Raw genomic sequence first — 19994 nt, forward strand, 5'->3', positions numbered from 1 at the left:
TTAGATTTTCAGAAAAATTTCAGAGTCAATACTGAGTTCTCATACATTCCACACTCAGCTCCCCCGTTCTTAGCGTCTTGAGTTATTCTGGTACATCCATCACAACTACAATCGTTTGAAAGACGTTTAAATAATAAGAAAAGCACATATTGATTTACTGCAGTTATCATTTTTGTGCTCTTTGTCACTTTGAGTAGGTCCATGTTTTTAATTGTTATCACTTCCCTTCCGTCTGAAGAATTTCCTTTAACATTTTTTGTAGTGAAGTTCTGCTGGAAGTTAATTTTTGTAGCTTTTGTGTGTCTGAGCATGTCTTTATTTCACTTTCATTTTGGAAAGGCATTTTCATTGGATATGGAATTCCAAGTTGACAGTGTCTTTTTCTTTCAGTCCTTTAACAATGCTGTTCCTCTGTTTTACCTCTTGCATTATTTCTGATAAGAAATCACTGCCACTCTAATCTTCTTTCCTCTGTACATAATGTGCCTTTTCTCCTCAGGTAGATTGTAAGATTTTTCTTTACAACTGATTTTGAGAAATTTGACTGTGATCTGCTTTGGTGTCATTTTCTTAGTCATTCTTGTGCTGGGTTCATTAAGATTCTTGAATCTATGGGTTTACAAGTTCTCTCAAATTTGGAAATTTGGGGCCATTATTCTTGTTCTAACAAACTTTTAAATTATAGATTGGATTTACAGAATTATTGTGAACAGAGAGTTCGGAGAGAGGTCAGAGAGCCCTGGCACATCCTACATCCAGCTTTCCCTATCACTAGCATCTTACATTTGGTATGTACACTTGTCATAATGAATGAACCGACCTTGATACATTATTGTTAACTAAAGTCTATATGTTTTTCAGATTTTCGCTGTTTCCCCCAATGTCCTGTTCCTGTCCCAGGTCACCACATCACATCTAGTCGTGATGTCTCCTCTGCTTCTTTTGGTTGTGACAGTCTCTGACCTTGCTTCCTTTTGACGACCTTGAGACTCCTGAGGTGCACCGGTCGGGTATTTTTTAGAATGTTCCTCAGTTTGGACTTTGTCTGATGGTTTTCTCATGATTAGACGGGGGGTATGGATTTGGTGGGGCAGGGAGATCACAGAGGTGGATGTCCTTCCCATCACGCCCTGTCAGGGGTACATGGTCTCAACGCGGTTTGTCACGGTTGACATTAACCTTGATCACCTGGCTTGGGATAGTGTTTGTCAGATTTCTCCAGTGTGGAGTTGCTGTTTTTCCCTCCCTTTTAATAACACACTCTTTGAAGGAAGTCACTATGTGCAGCCCACCTTGAGGGGTGAGGAATGCCTCATAATCGTAAAGCTGGAATAGCTATATAAAATATTTGAAATTCTTCTGCAAGGGAGATTTGCCTATTATCCCCTGTTCATTTGTTTATTCAGTCATTGACTTTTATCAGTTTGGACAGATGGATGATTATTTTATCATGTGCACTATAGTACAACATGACTTTATGTAATTTTTTGCTCAAATGTTTCCAGCTTTGGCCATTGGGACCTCTTTTAATTGGCTCTCATGTCCTTTTGGCAGACCCCCATCCATGTTGGCTTTCCTGTTTTAAGTACTTTCTTACTTTCTGACACTATAAGATGCTCCAGGATCACCTTATATATTTCCTGGATCAGTCCTAGCATCAGCCATCTTTCTAAGGTTCCTTTTATTGGAGAATGATGTTATTGGTAGATTTCTGCACGTTCTTTATCAAATTGAGGAAGTTATTCTCTATACCTAATTTGCTGTGGGTTTTTGTCGTGAGTGAGTGTTGGATGTTGTTAAAGGCATTTTTTTTTTGGCATCCCTTGATAATCATCATATGAATTTTTTTTTCTTTAGTCTGTCGATCCATTAGTCGATTGAATTTTTAAAATGCTGAACCAGCCTTACATACTTGGAATAAATCCACTTGGTTGTGGTGTGTAGTTCTTTTTACACATTATTGGATGTGATTTGCTAATTTTGAGAATTTTTTTGCATCGATACTCATAGTTTTCCTTTCTTGTAATGCCTTTATCTGTCTGTTTGGTTTTTGAATGTGAGTGTAATGCTCACCTCGTAGGAAGTTAGGAAATGTTGCCTTTGCTCTGATTTGGGGAGAAGAGATTGTGGTGAATTGGTCTATTTTGGTGACTGTCTCATGAGAGTTTGAGACGCGTTGTCTCCACGGGTGTCTTGCTTCTGCTGGATGGGGAATTCTGAACGTCGGTTAGATCAAGCGGATCGATCATCCTGCCCAGGTTCACTTTACCCTCAGTGATTTTTCTGGTCGCTCTTCCTGTTACTGACAAGGGGCCTCAGCTGGAACCGTCCTTGTCTGCCCGTCCCGGAAGCGCTCAGCTCCCCCGTGCGGACGCTCCGCTGCCAAGGCTCATGTGCATGAGATTGCTGGGTGTTCTCGGAGTGGTGATCTCTTCCTCACTCTGTAGCGCCTTACTTTTCCTTTGGCCATTTTCCTCATTCTGAAGTCTGATTTGTCTGAAATTAATATAACTTTTTTTTGATCAGGGTTAGCATAGTATGTCTCCCCTCATTTCTTTACTTCTAACCTATCAGAATCTTCATGTTTGAGGCAGGTTGCTTACAGACGATGTATAGTTAGGTCTTTTCTTTCTTTAACCCACTTGCACAACCTGTCTTTCATTTGGCACATTTAGATCATTCACATTTGAAGTGACTATTGATGCATTTGGATGAACAGGATTCATATTTGAGGACTGTTCTGTCCTTTGCCAGGGTCTGTCTTCTCTGATCTTACTTTTTGGGGGCGGGGGAGGGAGGTAATTAGGTTTACTTTTTTATTTATTTTGAGGAGGTCCTGGGGATTGAACCCAGGGCCTCATGAGTGCTAAGCATGCGCTCTACCACTTGAACTATATCCTCCCGCCTGCCTTCTCTGATTTTAACTGAGTGTTTTGTGTGAGTCCATTTTATCTCCTCTCCTAGCTTATCAGTTGTACTTAAAAAATTGTTTTCATCATTGCCCAGAGTTTACAATGTACATCTTAACTAATCCAAGTCCGTCTTCAAGAAACACCACTCCGCTTCACGAGCAGCGCAGGGGCCTTGTAACGAGCAGCCCTAATTCCTCCTTCCGTCCCTGGGACACTCGGGCCATTTTCCCCACTTGCCTAAGAGCTCTCAGCACCTGGGGCAGTCTTACTTTATGACTTCCAACAAACGGTTACCCTTTAGAACAGTTAAGAGTAAGAAACCCATAATGTATCCGTGTTACCTTTATGTATTCTTCCCCGATGCCCTTTTTTTTAATACAGAGTCATGTTTCTGACCTATAATCTTCCTTCTGTCTGGAGAAAATATTTCCACGTTTCCTGCAGGGCAGAAATGCTGCTGGCAGTGAGTGCCTTCCACTCTGTCCGAGAAAGCCTTCGTTTTCCTTCCACTTTTGAAGGATAGTTTCACTGCAGATGTACATTCTCCCAACGTGGTCTTGCTTGCATGGTTTCTGCTGAGTGGTCCCTTGCATTCTGACTCAGTCCTCTCTAGGGAGCGGGCTTCCCCCCCTCTTGCTTCTTCAGGACTCCTATTGTCTTGGGTTTTCTGCACTTGGGTGCTGCCTCGTTCTGCTTTGTGCTTGTCCCTCCAGCTTTCCAGGCGGCACTGCTCTGTGGCTTGGTGCCTGCCATTCATTTCGGAGAATTCTCGGTCTGCAGATATTTTTTTCTGCTCCATTCCCTCGCTTCTCTGTCTATTCCAGTTCCACATGTGTTATATTTTTGAAATTTGTCCCACCAGCTCTTAGATATTCAGTTCTGTTTTTTTTTTTTCCTTTTAATTCCTTCTTTTTTCTTTTCTCATTAGGGAAGGGCCTCCTGGATTAATCGCCAAGCTCACTGACTCTTTCCTTAGCTCTGTTCAGTCTTGAGGAGCCCATCAAAGGCATTCTTCATGTCTGCAATTTTTTAAAGCATTTCATTTTGACTTTTTTCTTAGAATTTTCATTTCTGCCCACAGTACTATCTGTTCTTCCATGTTGTCTACTTTTTCCCTTAGAGCTTTCAGCATGTTTGCCCTAGTTATTTTAAATCCTCTATCCCTGTCTGATTTATCTGATAATTCCAGCATCTTGTATTGCATCTGACGCTCGCTTTGTCTCTTCAGACTCTGCTTTTGCCTTTGGGCTTGTAAGGAAGGAGTTTTTGTTGAGAGCCAGATATGCTGTGTCATCGAGTGCAGGAACTGAAGACACGAGGTGAGGGTCTGTGTGGCTCTGCGTGGGGGCTGGGCTGTGTTTAGTGTTTGCCGAGCTGTAGGTGCCAGCAAAGGGTCCTTGTTTTGTCTCCTCCACTAGTTTTGGGCCCCCCGAAGTCTTCCTCCTCAGAGGCAGTCTCCATCTTGGGCTCCCGGGGGCTGTCCGCTGCTGCCTTATGGTCGTCCGGTGCTGTGGGGTAAGGTGTGGGAGGCGGAGGTGCTCCATAGCCCCCGCTCACATTTCAGTCTTCCTGCCGCCCTGTGCCCCGGGCCACGACCTTTCCAGGGCTTTCCCAGCATGTCCTTGGGGGACACAGGGAGGCTGGGGGGCCGGTGCTGGGGAAACGCCCCTCCCAGGTACGGCATGGCTCTGGCTGAGTCCTTCCTGGGAGAACCCGCCTCTGTCTTGGAGGCGGCTCTGGGTGTGTTTCTCAGTGGTCGCTCTTCATCCTCCCCCCATCGGAGAGAAGAACGTATCTTTCTGGGCTCTTCCCCAGGAGAATCTGGCAGAGCCCGGTGGGAGTTTGGGGGCTTCAGACTGTGTCCCCAGGAGAGTCTCCCTCTCCCCATCGCCCACGCTCAGCCTTCAGCGGTTGGTCGACATGACCACGTGAGTGTTCCTGCCTGTGTCTGGCTCCTGGCCTCTGCCCCAGGGAGGCAGGTCTCAGGTGTGACTCACCGGATCTGCCGTCTCTCCTGACTTCAGGGAGACGGTTTGCCTTGTGACCTCAGGCCTTTGATGGATCCGAGAAAAGTTAATGATTTTTCCTTGGGGAAGGACAGGCGCTCTTTCTGCGTTGGCGCTGAGAACAGAAATGCATTGTGCTTTCAAAGATGCCTCCTCCTCACCCCCAAGGGGACTCTGCTCCGCGTGCTGCCCCGCAGCCCCTGCTGCTCTTCCCAGGGGTTACAGCTCTTTTCTTCTCTTCCCTCTGGACTGTCCTCTCCTGGTGGGCCCCCAGCGCTCCCGTCCAGCGCGCGCTCACCTCAGACGCGGCCGCGTGGACACCCAGACTTCCCACGGGCGCCGCCGGCTCGGCGCGCGCGCCTGCGCGGGGCGCGGTCACCGCCACCGACCGGCGCGGTCTTGCCGCCCTGCTGCTGGCCGCGGCAGCCGGCGCCCTCCGACGGGCGGCCTGCGCCTGGCGCCTCGCGCGCCCCGAGCCGAGCCGCCGCCACGCGGGGGCGGGGGCCGGGCCTGGCTGAGCGCCGGCTAGCTCTGCCCGCCTGGGGCGTCTGCGCTTCATTCCGGGGTGCAGTTCGGTTACTTTGGAACAGTTCGTCCTTTTCAGGTGCTGCTTTCACGATGTGTGAGGCAGGCCTGGATTACTGTCCTCTCGGGGGTTAATTACTTCCCCACTGAGGAGACAAGACCCTTTACCTGACGCCCGCTGTATCGTGAGGCTCTAGGGCCCGGCTGGTGGGAGCCGGCACTGTCCCTGCTCTGAGTGGACAGTGGGGCCTCGTGCCCCGGTCCCCCCCAGGTGGCTCTTTCCCCATCCTCGGGCTGTGTCCCTCCGGCGTGCGCCGGTTTGTTCTCCACTGTATGTTTGAGGGGCCCCTCTGCAGGGTTCTTTTCTCCCCCCTGCAAACACTAGCCATCTGGGTCTCCCCAGACCCCAGCTCCATCTTCCTGACTCAGGGCCCTGCCTGGTCCCCCAGTGCTGTGGCCTGGACACTCTGTCTCAAGGCAATGAGCAGGGCGGGGTACAGGGTCACCTTATCTGTTCCTCATCTCTTGGGGATCACTGTCCTTCGATGCCTGGTGTCCAGCACCTTGAAAACCACTGTTTCATACATTTTGCTCATTTAGGGACTTATTTTTTGACGTGAGAAGGGAAACTTAGTTCTGTTTCTCCATTTTGGCCAGAAGTGGGTAAAGGCCCTCTTGGCTTTGGGGCAGGGGGAGGGACGGTTTGGGGACCCCGCTGGCTATTGCCTGCCACGAAAGGTCAAGGAGGCCACGTGTGGGCCCGCTGCTACCAAGCAGGTCCATGGTGATTATTCAGTGGGAACAGCCCATGGGCACACGTCATCGCGGCAGTGAGCTAGGGGTCCTGGCAGGGTGTGAGACAGATGTGGGCAGCCAGTCGTTACCTGCCCCTCCTGCTGCTTCTCTAATGGGGTGGGGGGGCTTCAGCCTCAGTGAGAATGTGGACCCCGCGTGCAGCAGCCCTGCAGAGACCGGGCACCTCTGACCTAGCGCCTGTAGGTTCCTGCGGGGAAGGACCGAGGGGCGCACCTTGGATGCACTTGTCGTGCTGTGGGTCCTCCCGCGGGGACCCAGCTTCTCCTCCTGCTGATGCCTCGGTCAGAAACCGGCTCAGTCTGGGAACGGGGCGGGGTCCTGACTCTCTGGGGAGGCTTCCTCTCGGGGCTGTGTCTAGTGGTCTGCCCACCTCACCTCCTCTTGGACCCCATGGGTCAGGCCCCTGTGCCGTTTCAGCTTTGCTGCCTGTACGAGTTGCTTGGGCCATTGGAACAAAGTGCCCCAAATGGGGCGGCTTGAACAGCAGTCAGTGTAGTGTCCCCCGTCCTGGAGGCTGGAATCCCAGGTCCGGGCACGGGCGGGGCCGGCTCCTCCCGGGGCCTCTCCCCTCAGCGTGGAGACGGCTGTCTTCTCCCCGCGTCCTCACGTGGTGTCCCTCTGCGTGTGTCTGTGCCCTGATCTCCTCTTCTTGTAAGGACACCAGGCACATTGAATTAGGACCCACCCAAGTGAACTCATTTTACCTTAATCCTCTCTTTAAAGGCCTTGTCTCCCAATGCAGTCACGTGCTGAGGCGCAGGGCTCAGGGCCTCAGGTGGGAATTTTGGGGGCACAGTTCGGCCCCCTTGACGCTGGCAGAGACGCGCTGCTCCTACTCTGTTCCAGGGTCCTCCCGGCCCCATGGCTGCCGGGAGCCCGGCTCTGGAACGCCCCCCCATCGCCAGCCTGTCTCCAGGGGCGGCCACCGTGAGCCTCGGCCACACTTGTGCCCCTCCCGCTGCCTGGGGGGGGGGCGGGGCGCGCTGGGGGTCTCCTGGGTTTACACACAGACCTGGGGGGCCACTTCTCCGGTCTTTGTCCTTCCCCTGAGGTCTGGCCTTGTATTTCCTTTACTGTGGGCCCCTGGGCTACCACAGAAGCGAACTAGGGGTCCCTGCGCAGGCATCAGCTCTCACGTCCCGGGAAATAGGGGCCGGACAAGCAAGCTCTCCCAGCCCCAGGCAATGCTGAGCCTTTGGCTTCCTCCGGGACCCGGCGGCCCCTGCAGCTCCTTGGGCGTAGAACCCCTCACCACCCTTATCAAGGCCGGCCCTCCCTGGCTGGTCAGGCCGAGACTCAGCCCTAACTATGGGTCTGGGGGCCAGGCAGTGGGGTGGGGCGGATGCCGAAGGGGGCACGCATTGCCTTGCCAGGCACCTGCCTCATTCAGGCCCCTGTGTGGTCTCTGAGCAAGACATGGCCTCCACCTTCCAAAGGGGGCCTCTGTGCAGGCCTAGGGGGCTCTGCGAGCTGGGTTCAAGGCTCTCAAGTGCAAGGGTCTCGCAGCGTCTCCCCTTCCTCATGCAGACATTTGCCCAGACCTCCAGGCCCCCACAACCCAGGCCTGGGCCGGCCTTGGCCCTGCCACCCCCGCCTCTTGGTGCTGCCAGGAGGCCGTGGGACTCTCACACTTGACTTTAAATCGCAGGTCTGAGTCAGCCGCCACTCCACTGCCCTTGGATCCAGCTTTCCACGTGGTTCTCAGGTTCTGCAGACGTGGCGGCTGCTGGTGGCCCCAGCCCAGCTCTGAGCAACATGGGGTGAAGCAAAGGCACCCCTCCAGCCCACAGGGGCGGCACTCAGCCTCCAGCCCACCCTGCTAGGTCCCTCTTTGTACGGCCATTTGGACCTCAGCAGAGCCCCAGGCTTGCAGGATGCTTCCCAGAGCCTCTCTGGCCTGACTGCCCCCCGACCAAGGGAAGGGCCTGCCAGGTTCCTTGGGATCTGTGGGAGGGGGCACCCTCAGAAGAAGGGGAGGGGATGGGAAAACAGACAGCAAAGAGGGGTCTTCAGCAGGAGCGCTAGGGCACAGGTCCTCCACACAGCAGTGCTGAGGCTGCTGGTCCTTCCCCCCCAGGGTCCCTCCCTGGCCAGGCTGCCCTCCCAGTGCTTGGGAACAGTTCCCTGGAGGGGTAGCTGGGAGCAGCCAGCAGCCAGCCTCAGGAGCTGGGGAGTGGGGTGCTCCTATGAAGGGTTTCCGTGTCCCAGAAGCAACGCCAAGGGTGAGCCTGCCAGCTGGCCCGGCCGTCGGGGAGGCTGCTCTCGGTCCCTGGAGGCCCGGCCCTGTAGCTTGGAGCCCCGCGGCCCCTCCCAAGAGTGCGAGGCGGGGCCCAGCCTGGCTCTGGGTCCCAGCCCGGGCGGCGGGCAGGGGCGTGTGCGTCTGCACGTCTGTCCGTGGGTCTCCCTGTCCCGGCAGGCCGGACTCCAGGCACGCTCACTGCCTGGGGCTTTGAAGTGCGCGGTGTCTGTCTGAACCTGCCCGCCTGGGTGGACGCGCTGAGGACGTGTGCCTGGGCGTCGATGTGGCTGTCGCTGCCGGCGGGCGGCTCGGCCAGAGGGTGGGTCCCTGTGGGTGTGGCTGCAGGTGTGGGCACGTGTCTCTATGAGCTGTGTGCCTGCCTGTGCCTGCAGGTGCCTGGCGCCCCCGGGAGCTGGGTGCGGGGACCCGGGAACAGGGACTGGCAGTGCCCGGTCACTGTCTCCCAGTGGGTCACTCTGGGTGTGAGAGTGGGTGTAAAACACACAGACACCCCCCTCACCCCCCCCACACGTCCTGTCTCTGCTTGTTAGGGGCTTGGAAGGAAACAGTAAGGAGGGGGCGAGAAGGGAGGAAAGGGGAGGGGAAGGGAGGGAAGGAGCAGCTCAAAATCCCCCCCAATCCCAGGAGGCCCTGCAGCAGCGCTGCCTGCCCAGAGGTCCCCGGGGGCTGTCCGCCACTGGGCCTGACCCGGCGGGGTCCGGGCAAAGCCAATCCAGGAGCCTCGCAGGCTCAGACAGATGCCTGGCTGTCACCTTTCCCTCCGGCAAGTCCCTGGCCCTCCGGTGTTGTCATCGGTGAATGGGAGCCATGGGGCTGCCACTCCAAAAGATTTCATGTGGGGAGGCTCCCCCTGCCCAGTCCTCCTCCAGGGAGGTGACCAGAGAGCCACCGAGTCCAGTCGTGTCCAGCCAACCAGCTGATTGACTGAGCCCCTGCCGTCCGCACTGAACGCAGTAGTAGGTCAGAGAGCAGGGCTCGTGGCCCCAGGCGGGAGACGGACCTCGGGAAAGCAACCCAGGAACAGGTGGAAGGCTTGGGTTCGCGCCCGCTCGGGGGATGGAGGGGCCGGGACTCCGCCCAGGTGCTGCCTCCTGCGTCGGGGCCCGTCCCAAGGGTGCGGGTCTGGGCCTGAGGCTTCTGCGCCCCAAGCAGGTAGCACTGCCCCAGACGTCTCCTGCGTCGAATTCTCCCTGAGCGGGGTTCGCACACCCACGTCTACCCCGAAAGTCCAGCCGAAGGTCAGTGCGCTTCTGGAAGTTAACCCGACCAGAGCTTGCTCCTGGGAGCCCCTCCCCACGCACAGACAAAGGCCCTCAGCCTTTAGCTCCGTGAACACCCGCACATTTACTGACTTCCTCCCCGTCAGGAGGGAGGGCTCACAGTCCCCAGGACTTGGTCCATCTCCTCCCTGCCGCCCCCAGTGCCTGAGCAGCGCCTGGCAGTTGTGTGAACTCCGGGTGAGGACCAGGGCGCGTGGCTGGCTGGGCGGCCTGGAAGGCTCCCCGAGGGAGCGGTGCTGGAGAAGGTACCCCGGGCAGGGCAGCATGTGCCAGGGCCCTGTGGCTTCTCAGGGATGTCCCGCAGAGAGAGGGGCTGGGGGCTGCCCGGGGTCTCTAAGCACAGGGAAGTTAGCAGAGGTTACTGAGATCTCCTGGAGGAGGATGAGGTGGGCGAGAGGGAGAGTGAGGAGAGACCACAGCAGGTGCCACGGACCCCCGATGATGGGCTGCGGCTGCAATCGGGCAAAATCCACAGAAGCCCCCGATAGAATGTAGGGTGAGAAAGGGGGGCGCTGCTGGTGGGGCAGGTGGGAAGCAGGGGCCTGGGGCCTGGGGCCTGGAGTCGTGGAATTGAGAAGGAGGGCTGGTCGTAGGGGTGCCCCCACCCTGGGGCGCTGAGCCTGCCTTTCTGTCTTTCATGTGAGAGGGGCAGTCAGAGGACAGCTCGCTCCTGTGAGTGGGATCCAGGAGACAGGAGAGAATGGCCATGGTCAGGGACCACGACTGGAAGGTGAGGGGATGTGGCACCGGGACCCCACTGAGGGGCGGCCCCCGGGGCCCTACCAGCCCTCGGCCAGGTGGGAGAACCTGGGGAGGGGCAGCTGGGGGCAGGAGAAATCTGGGGTAGGCCCCAGATCACCCGTTTGGGCTAAAACAACTGGTCACTGGGCCCCTGGCAAGAGCATTGGAGGCAGTGGGGCACAGTGAGGTGACAGGAGGGGAGGGAGCGGGGGACCCTCCTTCTTTCAAGACGGTCCAGGTGAAGAGGTTGACGGGGGTTGTTGGGGCGGCCTTCAGGGAAAGGGGGGTCTTTCCGATGGGAGAGAACTGAACGTGTCCAAAAACCCTGGGAAGAAATAGTGTGTTCAGGAAAAGACACGCAGTCACTGGTAAGAGTGGCCCAGCTGAGGAGGCCACTTCCAACCCTGTGACATTCTGGAAAATGCAAGACTATGCAGACAGTAAAAGATCAGGGGTGGGGGATAGGTGAAAGGGGGAGCACAGGGGACTTTAAGGAAACACTCCATGTCATGACAGTCTGGATACTTGTCCTTACATGTTTGTCCAAACCTACAGAATGGACAACTGAGAGCGAGCCTTAGTGTAAATGGTGAACTTCAGAAGTTGACATGTTGTAACTGGCTATACTTCAATTTAAAAAATTAAACAGAAAGAGAGATGCACAGGAAAAAAAAGTTAGTATGAATACACAAAATGTGGTCCATCCATACAGTGGAATATTATTCAGCCATAAAAAAGGACATTCGGACACAGGCTACCATGTGGATGAAACCTGGGGATGTGATGCTCAGTGAAATAAGCCAGAAGGACGAATCCTGTCTGATGCCACTCATACAAGGTCCCTAGAGGAGTCAGGCTCATACAGACAGAAAGTAGGACAGTGGGGGCCAGGGGCTGGGCTGTGGGGGTGTGGTTAGTGGAGACAAAGTGTCAATTTGGGAAGATAAAGACGCTCTGGGGGTGGGTGGTGTGACGGTCACACAGCAATGTGAATATGCTCAGTGCTGCTGGACTATGCACTTAAAAATGGTTAAGATAGTAAGTTCTATGTTTTGTATATTTTACCACAATAAAAAAGTATATATCACTATTGGTTCATCAGTTGTAGCAAATATACCACAAGGATGCAAAATGCTGATAATGGGGAAACGGGATGAGGGTGGGATGCAGGAACTCTGAACTTTGCGCTCAGTTTTCTGTAAACCTAAAACTGCTCTTTAAAAAAAAGGCTATTAATGAAAAAAAAAAAAAAAAAAACCCCTACAGACTTGGGTCTAATCGAGAGGGATTTGAAGAGTCGGGATGGAGGCGAGGTCTGTCCAGGGTGGGGTTCCCAGGTGAAGGAGGCAAGGAGAGGATGTGGGTGGGGAGGCAGCCCCACCAGGAGCATCTGTGTGGCCAGAGGCAGGTCACAGCAAGGCAGGGGCACCAGGTGAGCACCCAGCCAAGGCCTGCAGCTCAGCGGGTCAGGGGGTCGGGACAGGAGAGTCGGGCGGGGCTGGCTCCTGGGGACGTGGACTGGCCACACGGTCCCCATCTCCTCTAGAACTGGGCGCTCCTCGCCGCCTGCTCGCTGCTGCATCCTGGGGACCTGCTGGTACCTGGCACATACTAGGTCTTCCATGGAAAAGGATGAGTGAACAGGAGCAAAGGGTCTGGTGTGGAGGGGGGCCTTCCTGAGTGGGCACCAGCGACACCCACAGCTGACTTCTCCTGACTGTCCATGGAGGCCCAGCTCCACAGCTGGGGGGACCCAGGCCCACGGAGGCCAGGTCACCTGCCCACGCTCAGGGCCAGTAAGCGTAGGCAGAGCTGGGGTCCCGCCAGGCTGCCTGGCTCGCAGTCTGTGCCTCCCCCACGAGCCTCTCCAGGTTTCCTGCACTCTGGAATCCGCTGTCTGTGGGTGTCTCAGTGGGTCATTTTTTTTTTAATTGGTGTGAAAGTTACATCACATAAAATTAGCTATTTTTAATTTTTATTTACTTTTAGATGGAGGTCCTGGAGATTGACCCCAGGACCTCACACATGCTAAGCACACACTCCATCACCGAGCTCTAACCTTCCCTGCCAAATTCATAATTTTAAAGGGCGCAACTCAGCAGCATTTAGCACATTCACAATATTGTGTAATGATCACCCATATCCAGTTTTGGGTGTTTCCATCACCTCTAAAGGAAACTGGTGCTCAGAAGCGCTCAGTCCCCATTCCAGCCCCTACACTGCCAGCCTGCCTGCTGTCCACGGGTCTCTGTTCTGGGCTGCTCGTATAAACAGAATCAGTTGGTGGTCTTTCGTGTTGGACTTCCTTCACTCAGTGTGAAGGTGTCTTCTTGCAGAAAAAACATGTTACAGCTCAGTTGTGATACCAACCTGGATCCAGATGACAGACCAAACAGCACTGAGAGTTGGAGAACTCAGGTTTATTACACCAGCAAGTCCAGAAGAGTTAACACTCCAAACTCTGAACCCTGTCTGCAAATTTACACAGGCTTTTATAGGCTGCCAGTTTGCACTTTGCAACATGATATGCAAATAAAGTACGACAAAAGTTGACTAATTAGGAACAAGCTTTGTAGAAGTGGACCAATCAGGAGGGAAAGAAATAACCAATCAGGAGTGAGGGAAATGGACCAATCAAGAGTGAGAGAAATAACCAATAAGGAGTGAGCTCCATGAAAATGAAGTACTACAAATTGACCAACCAGGAGTGAGCTCAGGGAACCAATAGAATTTTAGGAGTAAGCAAGCTGTTTCAGAGGCAAAAAGTGAGATAGCGCCTCTGGGCCAGGGAACCGGGTGGTGCTGGCAGGAGAATAGTGGCCCTGCCTTGGGGTCCTGCCGGTTTTTTTATGGGGCTTCCCGCCTCAGTCCAGGTTCATCTGTGACATCGTGTGTGTAAGAATTTCCTCCCTCTTCAAGGCTGAATGATACGGCGTTGCGTGGCTGGCCCTCACGGTGTGTTTATCTGTTCATCCCTGGATGGACACCTGGGTTTCTTCCACCTCCCGGCTTCTGTGAACACAGACGGACAAGTGTCTCCTGAGACCCTACTTTCCAAGGAGGGGGGGTGGTCTAGCTAGAGGTAGAGCACGTGCTTAGCATGCACGAGGTCCAGGGTTCAATCCCCAGCACCTCCATTAAAAAAACAGATAAATAAACCCCTCCTCTTATCAAAAAAAAAAAGAATTAAAAGAAAAAGAGACCTTACTTTCCATTCTCAAAATCGCTGGGTCACATGGTGACTCTGTTTAACTTTCCAGGAACTGCCCATTTTGCACCATTTTACACTGCTGCTTGCAGCGAATGAGTGTTGCACACGTGTCCCCTTCTGTCCCCAGCACCTGGGGGTACGTAGTGAGTGGGGTCTGCCTGTCCCACTATTGGGGTGTGGGAGTGGCTGCCTTGCTGTGGCTCCAGGGTTCTGGAGGCTGGTTCCAGAAACAGGGGAGAGGCCACGTGCTCTGCCCGCTGTGTGCCTGGCGGGATGGGGGCCAGTGCGCCCAGGCCCTGCCCCGCAGCTCCCCACCCCGGCCTCAGGCAGGGGCCGTCCTCCCCAGCGTTTACCCATTAACAGGCCAGCACGGGGAGGCTGGAGACAATGGTGTGTTTGTTCCCCGAGGCCAGGGAGGCCTGCACGGGTCCCTGGCACAGTCATCAAAGCTCTGTGATTAAGTCTATTAGGGAAGAGATTTGTCCAAACACAGAGACAGGTGCAGGGCCTGGGCCAGCTGTCGGGCTGGGGGCTCCCCAAGGTGGCCATAAACTCCCTGGGCCAGCCGCCTGGCCTCCCAGGTCTGCCGTGCGCCCAGGCTGGATTGCTGGTGTCCCCAGCATGTCCTGCAAACCCTACTTCAGCTCACCCCGAGCCCTGCCTGGAACGGGCTGGCCGGCGGCGGGGCAGGGCTGGCTTCTGGCCTGCGTTCCAGCAAGGTGGAGAGCTGGTGTTTCTGCACACAGCCCCTAGGAGTGGGTCCTTTTTAAAACGAGGAGTCCTTTGGTGAAGCCAGTCCTTGCCCTATCAAAAGTATGTGCATGTTGGGGCCCTGTCCTCAAGTAGGCATCTGTCCCCCAGGGCCGGGGCTGCCTGGGCGCTTATCCTGGCCCCCGGCTCCCAGGCTGTGTGCGTCCTCCCCACTGGGCCACAGCTGAGCTCTGGACCTGAGTGGGCACGGGGGTCAGGGGACTGAGCTCTGGACCTGAGCGGGCACGGGGGTCAGGGGAGCAGCGGGCTTGGTCGAAGCCCAGCCATGGCTGGGGTGCTGTGACCAGGGCTGGCATCTTTGGAGGGGGCACTGCTGGTGGCCTCTGCTGAAAACCAGTGCCAGTCATTGGGCCTGTGGGCCGGGCTGCCGGGGGTCTGAGGGGCCCCCAGGTGCTTTGCTGGATACCACCTCCTTGTCTGCTTCTGGAGAGTTCGCGCTGACCTTACGGCACGCAGCCCTGTTCTGACCATGTGCAGCTGCTGGAACTGCGGACGACTGGCCGTGGGCCCGCCCTTCTGTCTTCATTTCCACCAAGGGTGGATCCTGCATCCTGCACAGACAAGTCCGGACAGACAGCCTGGCCCTCGGTGCCCAGCCACGCCCTCTTGGAAGGGCCAGTGAGGGTGGCTGGGGACCAGGCCAGGAAATGAAAGTTGGCCTGGGGTCAGGGCCCCACCCTCGGTGTGACGGGAGGGACGGCGGCTCGTGTCGAGGGGGACCCTGCCAGCTGGTGGCCCCTCTCATGCCTGCTCCCCTGCTCTTGCTCGTGGCCCACGGGTTCCTCCCCCTGTGACCACCCAGCCCAGGGGCACCCTTGTCCAGGCACAGACCGCAGCCGTCTCGGCACCCCCACCCCTGCCACAGGTGCTCTCGCGGCCCTGTCCTTGGGGTCATGAATCAGCGTCCTCATCAGGCTGTCTGGCCTAATGACCCTACACTGTCCCTCTCCCTGGGAGGCAGGTGGGTCCTTGCTGGGTCGACTGGGGAGCCCTCTGGGATCACATCCTCCCTGGAGCACCATCTTGTCTCCCCTCCCATCTGGGATCGCCTCCTCCAGGAAGCCTTCCGTGACTTCCCAGGGCCAGTGGAGACTAGGCCCCGGACTCCTCTGGAATGGACTGTAAGGCACACCATGAGCCCTGAGTGTGTGCTGGTGGCCTCGGCCAGCATCACAGGGCAAGTGTGCACACAGAGAGCCCCACCGTGGCTGACGTGCCTACTACTCTCTCAGCCTCACCTCCTCGTCATAAAATGGGCTGAATGAAGGCTTCTGCACCACCAGGAGTTTCCTGGGAGGCCTCGGCTGTGGAAGGTCTGTCTGGCCAGGACCCCTGGGTCGGGGCTGTTTCTGTTTCCTGGTGGCCCCAGGTCTTCCTGAAATGCCACCCCCCACCCCCGACACACACAGCTGCTGGCTGCACAGGTCGGTCCCTCCCCTTGAAGGCATCTCTGAGAGCAGCCCCGCGCCTGGCTTCCCTCGGGGAGAGCGAGGGATTAGGGCCAGAGATGGTGCCTTATCTTGGAAGCGATGTCGTCCCTTGTGCCCTGTTGGTTTGGGGTAAGTCCCAGGACAGGGACACAAGAGGCAGGCAGTGGGGCCCGTGGAGGCCATGACCGCTGCGAGCAGGGTCAGTCTGGGATGTGTCCGTGGGGTCTCCAAGGGGCTGGGCAGAGACCTTGGGGACGCAGGCACCAGTGTGAGCAGAGGGCTGGGTGAGGGGAGAGCAGAGCCCGGCCATGCCCACCCCCAGCAGATGCCCAGGGTGGGTCTGGTGCCCGGGCTGGGGGTGTTGGTTTGAGGGGCCAGGCCCAGACACCCCTCGGGCCTGCCTGCGATGTTCACCCCTCTGTTCCTGGGAAACCTCCCTTCAGGCACAGGAAGCCCCTGATTACAAACTCTGGACCCTCGAAAACCCATGGTCTTTGGGATGGGACAGAACGGGGGAGGCCCTCAGGCTGGACAGAGCAGGTCAGACGTGGACCCGAGGTGACCCTGTGCTTGGGTCTGCACAGAGCGGTCCCTACTGTGCTGGGGACTCTGGGAGGATGTCCGAGGTTCGGGCTCCGTCCGTAGGACTTTTCAGGTCAGGGTGGCATCCAGGTGGTGAACACCTGGGCCGTGGGAGTATGCAAGGTCAGGACTTCATGCCCAACCACCATGGAGGGCAGGACTTGAAGGCCACCCTGGAGTAGCAGTGGACGGGAGGGGATGGAGGAGGGCGGCAGGAGGAGGCAGGTCCAGGCCTGCAGGCCGGTGGGGGAAGGGGAAGAGGGGGGCCAGGGATCAGACAGGGCTGAGGGCGCCCCTACCCGGCCCCACCCGAGGCCACGGGTCAAGCTCTTTCTTCCAGGCCCCGACCAGGCCTCAGCCCCTGCTCGAGCTGGGAAAGGCGTGAGGCCAGCCCTGGGGTGAGGGACAGCCACGCCCGGGGGGTCAGAGGGGGCTCTGCCTCTTCCTCCAGCACCCCAGCCCCTCCCCTCCTCCTAATCTCCTGAGTGGGGCCCCGCACCTTGGGGTGGGGTCTCCCCGATGGGCTGGGCTGCCCCTGCACCTCCCTCTGCAGACAGCCTGAGTCACGTCACCCCTGTCCAGCCCCTAGCTGGCAGCCAGCCTCCCTGTCCTGGCCCGTGGCAGCCCTGTCCGCCTCTCTCTGGATTCCCGCTATCTCTCCATTTTGGGTTGTCCAAGTCTGCCCTGCTGCCTTCTGACCTCAAAGCTCTGCCCTGCTCCTGCCTTCTCAGAGATGCTGGCTCAGGGGCTCTCTCCAGCCCCTCCCAGGCCTGCCGCTGCATCGGGGTCACCTTTCTGGAGTTTCTGGGCTCTGCTCTCCCCTCCTCTCCCTGTTGGCTGCTTCTGTCTCCACTGCCCCGGTCTTTGGGGTTTGCCCCCGACCCCGGCCTGAGCCTTGCCTCAGGCCGCTTGCCTGTCGTCCGTCCATCTTGCTGGCTGCCTGTCTGCCGTCTGCGAGGCAGGCTGCTGGCCTCTGTCCCAGGAAGAGAGAGGACCAGGCCAAGCCAGGCCAGGAGAGAGTGCGGCCTGGTGCTGCCCCGGACGGACAGGCTGGGACACGCAGCGGCCTGGCCGCTGTGCTGCGGAGCCGGGAGCGCGCTGGCTTATTTCTGGAATGTGGGGCCAGCCAGGTTCAGCGCGTGGGTGGGCAGCCAGCCACCAGCTTCCTCTGGGACAGCTTCTAGGCGTGGAGAGTAACCCTCTTGCCACCCAGCTCACAACTGCCCCCCTCTGAGGTCCCCCAACTCTGGGCACCAGCACAGGCCCCCTCCCCTGATTCTCTAAACCTTCCTGCCCCAGAGAATGGTTCCCTGGCCTCCCTGGATTCTCAGGCCTCGGACACACCAGGCCTGGGGTGCTCCAGGGATGGTCCTGGGACCCTCAGAGGCACATCCCCAGAACTGAACACAGCCCCTCCAGTCAGGAGTGGATCGAGATCTGCATTCTAACGGGCTCTGCAAGCAGGTCTGAGAGCCTCTGTCCAGGGGCTGCAGAGCCCCAGTGTGGTCCTTGCATTTCGTGGGGGCCATGGACATGGCCCTCCTCATCGCTCTCCCCCAACCCCGTGGTCTGGCCCGGTTCCTCTCCCCCCTGCTCCCTCACCTCTCCCCTTACTCACCCCTGTCGACCACACATCCTGCTGCTCTGTAAGCACAGCGCACACACTCCTGCCTCAGGGCCTTTGCACGTGCTACTCCCCCTGCAGGGAAATGCCTGGAGCATTCTCAGAGAAGCTCTTACCAAAACAGCAATGCCTCACGGGCTCGGGGCTCTGTCCCCACGGCCCAGGTGGATTTCCCTCCAGTGCCAGCGGCTGACATCTCAGTAAGATACTTATTTGTTCATTGTCTGTTTCCGTCACCAGAAAGTAACGGCACAAGGGTGCCCCACACCCGGAGCAGGCTGGGCACACAGCAGATGCTCAGCACAGCCTGGTTCTCCTGGGATGCCCACTTGCCCTTGGGACCCAGCTGCCACTCTGGTGACGTGTGTAGCTGTGTGTAGCTGAGGTCCCAGCCAAAGCCAGCATCACTGCCAGACCCTCGAGCGAAGAGGCCTTTGAGATGAGAGTCATTTCACTACCACCCACCTGCGCCCAGCAGAGCCCAGGGGAGAACAGCCCAGCTGAGCCCTGCAGCCTGGGCAGTGGGCGGCGGTTACTCCGTGGCCACTCCAGTTTGAAGTCCCTGGTGTCGGGCAGCAGAGAGAGCTGGATGGATCACCTCGGCCGCGGGGCCTGCCCGCCCGGGTGATGGCGGGAGAGTGTATCCCCCAGCTCTGCCACCCACCAGCCCCGTGACCCCGGGAAGGTCACCACCCCGCCCAGCCTCAGGGCTCTCGTCTGGACAGTGGGGACACTGCGCAGAGGTGTGAGAAGGAGGTGAAATGGCACAGAGCGTGGACGTGACGCGCGGGGAGCTCAGCACATCACCTCAAATCCTGCACCAGGACTTGGTCATCACTACGAGAAAAGAAACGAAAATCAGGCTGTGAAGTCGTGCTTTCTTGTTGCTCAGACTTGCTTCACCCCTTTCGAAAGCTCCTTGTTGGATGGACTGAATCACGTCTATGCACACATGTAGGAAAAAAGTGTCATCAAAATGAGCTGGTGGCCGGACTCGCATCAAAGTCCACCTCTTCCAAGTCCCTGTGGCCCTGAGGTGTCGACGGCGGGGCTGGCTTCCTGGGGCCCTGCTACCTGATGGTGCTTTCCCGAGGGACCCGGGTCTTGCCAGCCAACGGCTTCCTCGGAGGGGTCACCCGCCAGGCGACCCAGCCGAGCTGGTCAGCGGTGGGCTGTGGCGCCCGCACCGTGGCTACCACCTGGTCGCAGTAGTTTTGCGACGAGGCCTGATGTCAGAGGCTGAATGTGGAAAGTCTGGCGGAGACAGTGAACAGGGCCCAGGGCAGGGGCCTTCTCCTGGGGACCCCCCTCTGGCACTCCCACACACGGTGCCTGGCCTGGTCCTCTGGCTTCAGCCCTCCCTAGATGGGGAACCTGAGCCCTGCTTCCCTGGGTGGACTCTGGAGGGCTCCTGCAAAGCCTGGCCAGCGTCTGCCTCTGTCTCCTCTGCTGGGAAAGGGGTTGGTGCCCGTGGCTGCAGAGATGGACACCCCCACCCGCTGCCTTGCTCACTCCTTTCTCGACGGCGGCCCCAGCTCTGTCCTGTGGGCACCACCAGCCCAGCCCTGACCCCCTGGGACAGGGAGAGGGGTCACAGAGCTTGTCCCTCTCTGGAGACCCGGTGCCAGCGGTGGGGGAGGAAGGAGGCAGGAGGCTGCGCGACCCATGGGCTGTGGGCTCTCAGTGAACACGGGCCCCAGGATGGCCCGGGTCAGGTGCAGCGCCGCCCAGATGCCCACCGGGACTGGGCCTCACCCCGACCCCGTGCAGAGCCAGGCTGCCAATCCTGCCCTGGCAGTGGCACCCTGGGAAGGAGGGGAGCCCTCTGCAGGCACA

At 57.4% G+C, this 19994-nt stretch overlaps 1 long non-coding RNA gene across 1 annotated transcript; it reads left to right on the forward strand.

Annotated features, from left to right (window-relative positions):
• The first annotated feature begins 6802 nt into the window (after positions 1-6802).
• On the forward strand, positions 6803-15821 carry LOC116666648. The gene is made up of 3 exons (XR_004323576.1): positions 6803-6948; positions 11584-11594; positions 15809-15821. It is a non-coding gene; the product is annotated as an uncharacterized LOC116666648 (long non-coding RNA).
• Positions 15822-19994: the final 4173 nt, after the last annotated feature.

This window comes from Camelus ferus, chromosome 10, assembly GCF_009834535.1.
Source record: "Camelus ferus isolate YT-003-E chromosome 10, BCGSAC_Cfer_1.0, whole genome shotgun sequence".
NCBI lineage: Eukaryota > Metazoa > Chordata > Mammalia > Artiodactyla > Camelidae > Camelus > Camelus ferus.